This window comes from Aedes aegypti, unplaced genomic scaffold (genome assembly GCF_002204515.2).
Source record: "Aedes aegypti strain LVP_AGWG unplaced genomic scaffold, AaegL5.0 Primary Assembly AGWG_AaegL5_hic_scaff_1298_PBJ_arrow, whole genome shotgun sequence".
Taxonomy (NCBI): domain Eukaryota; kingdom Metazoa; phylum Arthropoda; class Insecta; order Diptera; family Culicidae; genus Aedes; species Aedes aegypti.
The window spans coordinates 1-8,847 of NW_018734727.1; positions in this window are offsets into that span (position 1 = coordinate 1).

The window sequence follows — 8,847 nt, forward strand, 5'->3', positions numbered from 1 at the left end:
CAATGCCACGCAAGACTGTTTCTGCACGCCCAGCTAATCGTACCACCGTTGAACTGAATCACCAAACCGCTGTTCGATTTCCGGTCCTGCTGGCATTTTGCCCAGTCGGCATCAGAGAAGCCGATCAAGCCGATTCGCCTTTTGTTATCGCTGAGACGCAGCCAATACTCACATGTGCCTTTCAGGTACCGGGCAATTCGCTTGAGCTACAGCCAGTCATTTGAGATGGACTTGTTTTGCGGCTCAGGATTGACACCGCCGCCGAAATATCCGGTCTGGAGTTGACCGAAACGTACAAATGTTGACCCAACAGTTTTTGGTACTCAATATTGTTCGCTAGAGGAGTACCAGCTTCTTGCTTCAAATATCCTGGATACAATGGAATCTTGGAATCATTGGCATCTTCCAAGCCGCAGGAACGTACGATCTCACCGATATATTGCTTTTTATTGATGAAGAAATCGCCATCCTCGTTACGCTTCTCCTTGATACCCAAGTATCATTGGATGTCGCCAAGAGGACTCGACGTTGAATTTCTTTTCGCAAAACTCCAACACAGCGATCGATCATCTTCTCATTTTCGCACGCCACAATCAAGTCGTCGACGTTAGACCGAGCACCTAACACCACCGCTTATCGTCCAGCTTTCTATATAGGCAGGGATCCGAGTCGCACCGTTTGAAGCCCATCCGATCCAATTCGGAGTGCAGTGTGCTGTTCCATGATCTGGCCACTTGTTTCAGGCCATACAAGCTTTTTCTCAGCATATATACCTTCCGTTCTTCCCCTTGCACGGCGAATCGCCGTACAAGAACGCAGTTTTGACGTCGAGTTGTCGTACTTGTTGAAGGCAAGTGTATCGTAGTAACCTTGCAATCCAGAATACTGAAGATCTCAATCATAGTAGTCATTATATAATAATGTCAGAAATAAATCCATTCCTTCCATTACCGTTAGCCTAGCTACACGCATTTTCCTTAATTCTAAGAGGTTGTGGACCCAGTAAGAGCTAGGTAAAGAGACCGACAGCAATACGAAATGGATTCGAAGCTCGGTATAGAAAAGCTGACAAACGAGAACTATCCCCAGTGGTCGTTTGAGGCGGAGATGTTATTAGAGCGTGAAGATCTCTGGAAGTACGTCGTCGATGCGGCTCCGAACCCGGTCACTGCAGCGTGGACGACAGGGGACAGGAAGGCTCGAGCGACAATTGCTTTATTGGTCGAGAAGCGTCAATATCCACTCGTCCGAGACGTCAATACTGCAAAGGAAACCTGGAATTGATTGAAGGAGCAGCACCAGAAGACTACAATGTGTTCAAGAGTATCGCTCATCTGCCAAGTTTGCGATAAGAAGCTTCCAAAAGGAGGAGATCTTGAAGCACATATGTACGAACTGGAGGAACTGGAGGTGCAGGAAAAGATCTGGGAGAAGATGTTCAAGTGGCAATTCTTTTGCGAAGCCTTCCGGCATCCTACGAAAACATCCGGACAGCCTTGCTGGTTCTGAAGGACGATGAACTGAAGATGTCTTTCGTCAAAGGAAAAGTTTTGGACTACGCCCGGAAGCTACAGGAGAATGATGCTGTCGTGGATGAATCCGCGTTTAAGGTAGAAGCAAAGAAGATCATCTGTCATTATTGCGGAATGAAAAGGGCACAAGAAGAAAGATTGTCAAGTCTTCAAAACATCAAACCATCCCAACAAACCTACGAACAAGAACTCGAAACTAAAGCACAATCCTGGCAAGCCTCATGACAAGTTGTACGCATTCGTTCTTGATTCTGCTGATCGAAAAAGGGTTGACTGGATCGTTGATTCCGGCGCGACGTCTCATGTGTGCTGCGACAGAAGTTTCTTCGAAGAAGTGAAGCCAAGTTTGGAAAAGAGTGTTTATCTCGCAAACGGGAAAGAGGCCAAAGTCTAAGGAATCGGCACGGTGAAGATTTTCTGCGTAGATTCCAACGGTGATCGGACGATTATGGCCTTGTCCGATGTTCTCTACGTCCCTGGATTGGAAATGAACCTCATCTCGGTGGGTAAGTTGATCGGAAAAGGCGCAAACGTGCAGTTTGGAACAAACGGTTGCCAAATTTTGTCCAAGACGGAAGTGGTAGCTGTAGCAGTCAAACATGGAGGCCTGTACCGGTTGAAGATCCATGGTGAACGAGCGATGGTTGCCGGATAGAATCACACCGAGAGCTGCCAGCACACTTGGCATTGGCGTTTTGGACACCGGGATGAAGCCGTCATCCAACAAATCATCAGCAAGAATTTGGCGAGCGGAATACAGGTACGTGACTGTGGAACCAACGAACTTTGTGAACCGTGTCTCTAAGGAAAGCAAGCTCGAAAGCCGTTTCCGAAGTCCACCGAGAAGAAGTCAACGGCTACGTTGGACCTGATACACACCGACGTTTGCGGCCCCATGGATGCGTACTCACTAAGTGGTTTCAAGTACTTCGTGACCCTGATCGATGACCATAGCCGCTTCTGTGTGCTTTACTTTCTGAAGAAAAAATCGGAAGTTCCGGAGAAAATTCAAGAATTCGTACGAATGGTCAAGACACAACAAGGTCGAGTTCCGAAAGCCATACGATCGGACAATGGTGGAGAATATGTCAGTGCAGAGCTGCGGAAGTTTTACAAGCAAAACGGAATCCAAGCACAGTACCCTACAAGTTACTCGCCGCAGTCCAATGGAGTTGCTGAACGAAAAAACCGATACCTGTCCGAAATGACAAGATGCATGCTGGCTGATGCCAAATTGGACAACCGATTCTGGGCGGAGGCAATGAATCTTCAGAACGTACTTCCTTCAAGAGTCGTTGATGTCACTCCACATGAAATTTGGTACGGACGGAAACCAGATATGAAGCATTTGCGTGTTTTTGGAGCAGAAGCATATGTGCATGTCCCGAAGCCACTCCGGAAGAAGCTGAGTCCTGTTTCGCAGAAAATGACGTTCGTTGGATATTCGGTGGACCATAAGGCGTGGAGGTTCCTGGACATGAAATCGCTGAAGTTGGTTGTAAGCCGAGATGCGGACTTCATGGAGCTCAATGCAGGAGGACATATGGCCAATCAAGACATCGCGAGAAGACCGGAAGTTTGGGAATATGACCTGGATGAGCAGAAACAAGAACTGATTCCTGTTCAGGAAGATCCTGAAGCAGCTGTCGTAGATCAGGATGAACGAGACACTGATGACAATCTTTAGGAGGAGTTTGAATCTGCTGCCGAATCGTCGTTCGAAGACCAGGAGGCGGAAGTCACCATCACACCAAGGCGTTCGGAACGAATTACCAAGGGAATTCCTCCAATCACCGGCGCGGTCGTTGGGAATTTGCAAGATGAGCCTCTTTCGTACACGGAAGCTGTCAGTGGTACCGAGCGCAATCAGTGGGTTGCTGCGATGCAGGAAGAATTGGACTCTCTGGCGGAGAATCGGACGTGGGAAATGACTGAGCTACCACCCGGAAGAAAAGCCATCGGTTGCCGCTGGATTTACAAACGCAAGACGAACGAACATGGTGAAATTGTACGCTACAAGGTTTTTCCCAGCGCTATGGCTTGGACTATGAAGAAGTTTTCGCTCTGGTTGTAAAGCAAGCCACCTTCCGGATCCTGTTGACTGTTGCTTCTCGTGAAAACCTGATTGTCAAGCACGTGGACATTAAGACGGCCTATTTGTACGGTGAGTTGCAAGAAACCATATACATGAAGGTACTTCCAGGAATCGAACAACCCAGTTCCAACACAGTTTGCCGATTGAGAAGAAGCTTGTATGGCCTCAAGCAAGCTGGTCGTGTTTGGAATAAAACGTTGGATGAAGTACTTCGGAGAATGGGATTCGTTGCGTCTACGGCGGATCCATGTTTGTACATGAGAGTTACGAAGAAGAGGAACACGTTCATCGCAGTTTATGTGGACGACATGGTAATCGCGTGCAGCAGCGAAACCGAATTTCAAGAAATTATGGCTACTTTGGAGAGAAGTTCAAAATGTCGCTATTAGGAAATCTGAAATTGTTCCTGGGAATGCATGTGGAGTTCAACCATGGCTGTTACATGGTGAGTCAGAAGGCGTATATTTCCAAGCTTGCGGAGAAATTCGGCCTTCAAAATGCCAAGCCGTCAGCAATCCCTATGGAGCCAGGACATACTCAACGAAAGGAGGAGGATTCTGAAGCACTACCCATGAGTAACGAATACCAAAGCCTTATCAAAGCACTATTGTACGTATCTGTGATGACCAGACCAGACATTGCTATCGCTACATCAATCCTTGGGAGAAAAGTGAGCAGACCTTCTTATGCTGATTGGACAGAGGCCAAAAGAGTGTTACGCTATTTGATGACCACCCGGGACCTGCGATTGAATCTAGGCGCTAGCAAGGATTATCTGAAGTGTTTCGTGGACGCCGACTGGGCAGGTGATGTCAGCGACACGAAATCGAACTCAGGATATCTCGTATATTTCGGTGGAGGATTGATTTCATGGGCCGCTCGCAAACAGAACTGTGTGGCGCTATCATCAACCGAAGCTGAATTCATCGCTTTAGCTGAAGCCTGTCAGGAGTTACTGTGGTTGAAGAAATTACTTGACGATTTTGGTGAAAACAATGAGTCGATCAAGATTATGGAAGATAATCAAAGTTGTATACACCAACTGGAGAACGAAAGAGTTGAGAGACGATCAAAACATATTGATACGAAATACGCATTCACGAAAGATTTGAAGAAAAACAAAGTTATCGACGTAGAATATTGCCCAACGGGTGAACAAATAGCCGATATGATGACGAAGCCTTTATCAAAAACCAAACTACAAACCTTCAGAGATGCATCTGGATTGGAATTGATCAAGCAAACTACGCTTGAGGAGGAGTGTTGAAGCAAGTGCATCGTAGTAACCTTGCAATCCAGAATACTGAAGATCTCAATCATAGTAGTCATTATATAATAATGTCAGAAATAAATCCATTCCTTCCATTACCGTTAGCGTGTAGCTAGCATTTTCCTTAATTCTAAGAATACTTTCATACCTTGATACCTACCGCCACAGCCAGTAGAGTCCGGAATGTTGTTTGGCGAACAACTGGTCATAATCTGTTCCATACTGCTGACTGTATCCCTGTGCGACGAGTCTTGCTTTGAAGCGGGCCACTTCTCCATCTGCGTTGCGCTTGATTTTATACACCCACTTCGAGCCAACTGCTTTTCGACCGGCTGGCAGGTGCACCAACTGCCACGTTCCGTTCGATTCGATGGACTGCATGTCCTCAACCATCGCTTCATGCCATCTTCTACGATCTGGACTGTTCATTGCTTTGGCAAAGTTCTTCGGTTCCTCATGGACACCCGACACTTCGGCGGACCAGGAATTCACGACCAGCCGCTGCGGAGGCACACTTTTCGTCGTTCGCTTGGATCGCCGCAGTAAAGCTTCATCAGGAAATCCTTCGAACTCGCTCTCCGATGTACTATAGGCCTCCGAGGAAACGATAGACCTTTCGTCCCTCAGCGTAGCCCACCAGTACCATTTTGTTTGCCTTCATGTCCAACTTTCTACGTTGTTGCTTGGGAATGAACACGTATGCGACGGATCCAGACACTCGTAGATGCTTGTAGGACGGCTTCCTACCGTACCATAACTCATATGATGTCCTCTCGTTACACGCTGTTGGGAGTATATTTTGGAGATAACAGGTATTTACGATTGCTTCTCCCCAAAACTTCTTCTCCATACCTGCATCGGCAAGCATACACCGCATTATTTCAGTTAAGGAGCGGTTCTTCCTCTCGGCCACTCCATACTGTTGTGGGCTGTAAGGAGCTGTTTGTTGCAGAATGACTCCGATGTCGACCAGGAACTTCTCCAGCTTTCCACTCGACTACTCACCACCTCCATCAGATCGTATCACCTTAGATTTCCTACCAAATTTTGTTTCGATGAGGCTGATGTACTGCTGAATTTTCTCGAACGTTTCAGATTTGCAACGCAACAGGTAAACGACCGTGTAGCATGAGTAGTCATCGATCAGCACCATGCTGTACCGATTTCCGCTAGGCGTGGGGATTTCAAACGGTCCTGACAAATCAGTATGTACTAAATCTCATACCGCCTTGCTTCGCCTAACAGATGGCTTCGGGAATGAACTCTTTCCTTCGCAACAAGTGCCGCACACGGTTTGCACTTCAAACCGTTGGAGGGAAATACCAGTTCCTAACTGGTCACGCACGATCTTCGCAATGGCATCCGCATTTCGATGGCCCAAACGCCTGTGCCACAAGTGTATGCACTCCTTCGTGTGGCTGACGGTTGTCATCATGGACTGCTCCGGGCTCGGTTTCAGGATATACAACCCACCTCTCTGTTCGCCGACGACAAGCACTGTTCCTTCCTTCCTTTCTGGCATTACGTCCCCACTGGGACAAATCCTGCCCAAGCAACCAATAGTTCGGATTGCACTTAAGCAGTGAGCTCCAAGGATCACTTTTAGTTTAAATTTAGTTCCAGTGAAACTTTTTCGCTGATTAAGAGAACACTACAAATATTAACGGAACTTGATTCTCAAAAGAGTAACACGTGAACTTGTCGACAACTAAAAAGTTCAAAACAAGTTTGAATTGTACTTCTTCTCTACTTGAAGGTAAATAACTAACTTAAACGAACTTTATGTGAACTGTTCGATTAATTACTTAAAAAGTGCGCTGATTAAGCCAAAACATGCCCTCTTATCCGAACTTTTGGTTGCTTGGGTGCTTCTCAGCTTAGTGTTCTTATGAGCACTTCCACAGTTATTAACTGAGAGCTTACTGTGCCAATGACCATTTTTGCATGCGTATATCGTGTGGCAGGTACGAAGATACTCTATGCCCTGGGAAGTCGAGAAAATTTCCAACCCGAAAAGATTCTCGACCGGTGGGATTCGAACCCACGACCCTCAGCTTGGTCTTGCTGAATAGCTGCGCGTTTACCGCTTCGGCTATCTGGGCCCCAAGCACTGTTCCATTCTTGACAATTTTGCAATGGTTTTTCTCGAACATAACGGTGAATCCTTCATCAATAAATTTACTCACGGATCGCAAAACATACCTCCGATGACTTGTTCTTCACCATCTTGACCTTCTGTGGTGTACCTCGACTTTTCTTCTCTGACTGCTTCCGGTCCTTGGCTAGCTTCTTACAATCTCGGCGAATGTGTCCTTCCATATGGCAATAGTGACATGTTATTTTCGATTTTTCTACTGGTGACGTCGATGTATTTCCGGTATGTAATGCCTTCTCCTCCGACTGATTCTCGACGCGGCGCTTCCATTCGTCCAGAAGCTTGCCCTTGAGGTACTCCAACGTTAGGTCGTCTTCCGGTCGGCTCTCTGTAGCGGTGATCAAATTGTTGTACGATTCTGGAAGGCTCGAAAGGAGCATCGCAACCACCCAGTGTTCCTTCAATTATTCGCACATCGCAGTAAGCCGGTTTGTCAGATTTGTCACTTCGTTGAGATGGTCTGACATACTACCTTCTTCGTGCAACCGTTGCGAACACAGTTTCCGTAAAACGTGCACCTTGCTTGAGCCCGTCCCACATGTCCTTGCTTGAACCGGCTTTGATGATGTGGCACAACTGACCGTCTTCCACCGACAAGCCAATCAACGCCCGTGCCTTTTCGTCTTTTGCCTTCCAAGCGGGATTCGGATTTTCCGGTTTTTCTTCACTCACCACGCCGAACAGGTCTTCCTGGATGAGCACCAACTCCATCCGAAACTTCCAAACGGCGTAGTTGCTGTCACCAAGCTTCTTCAGTGAAGTCTTCAGGTCGTTCATTCTTGAGGAATTTCCGGCTGGCTCTGCTTGAAAATGGTCTTCCGCTTCTTGAAAATTATCTTCATCGTCCTCCATCCGAAAAGGATTTTTGTAGGCCCGTAACCTATTGACTTCAGGTTCGGGAATTGAAGAGAAAACGTCTGTAATCTTCTAGGTTTTATTTAAGACTAATGAAAATTTTTACAATTTTAGATAAGGGTTGCTTCGATGATGTTGATTGCATTCATTCAGCGTTGCTAAGCAGCCTGGCTTCATGAACAGAATTTCCCTCGGAAATTCGGGAAAATTTCCCTCGATATTGCAATTTCAGAGATAACTTTCCGTTCTGTGGTTGAACAGAAAGCTACCGCAGCTGTCACATTACTGATTTTCACAAAGCATCATCGATCGGCTACAGCGGGGATTCGCTGGTTGGAACACGACTGCCTTCCATCTAGCGAAAATGCTCCACACTAACGCATCTGGAGAGCAAATCGTCACGAAACGCACATATACATACGCATTTATTCTATATATAGAGACTGCAATGCGACGGTACTCAGACGTCAAAGTCAGTTTGACATTTTCGGTTGACATTTGAGTGCTTTTTAGTTGGAATATTTTCCAACCAGCGAACATCCAATCATCGAGTCATTCCATGTAGCGGACCCCCAACGAGCGAATCCCCACTGTACTATGATACCTTGGAAACCATGCTGATGATTGTTGTTTTCGGCTGTGTTTCAAAGCTGTTGACTCTACTAGCATACTTTGATTAGATGATTTCGTTCAATGATCAATGATTCTCAAGTCTGCGGTAGAACTTTGACAGCTGCGGTAGAACTTGGCGGCTACCGCAGAACGGAAAATTTTTAAAAGAAATGCAATAATTCGGGAAAATTTCCCTTGGAAATTCAGGAGAATTTCCCTCGAAAATTTAAGAGAATTTTCCTCAGAAATTCGAGAGAATTTCCCTCGGAAATTCGGAAAAATTTCCCTCGGAAATTTGGGAGAATTTCCCTCGGAAATTCAGGAGTAT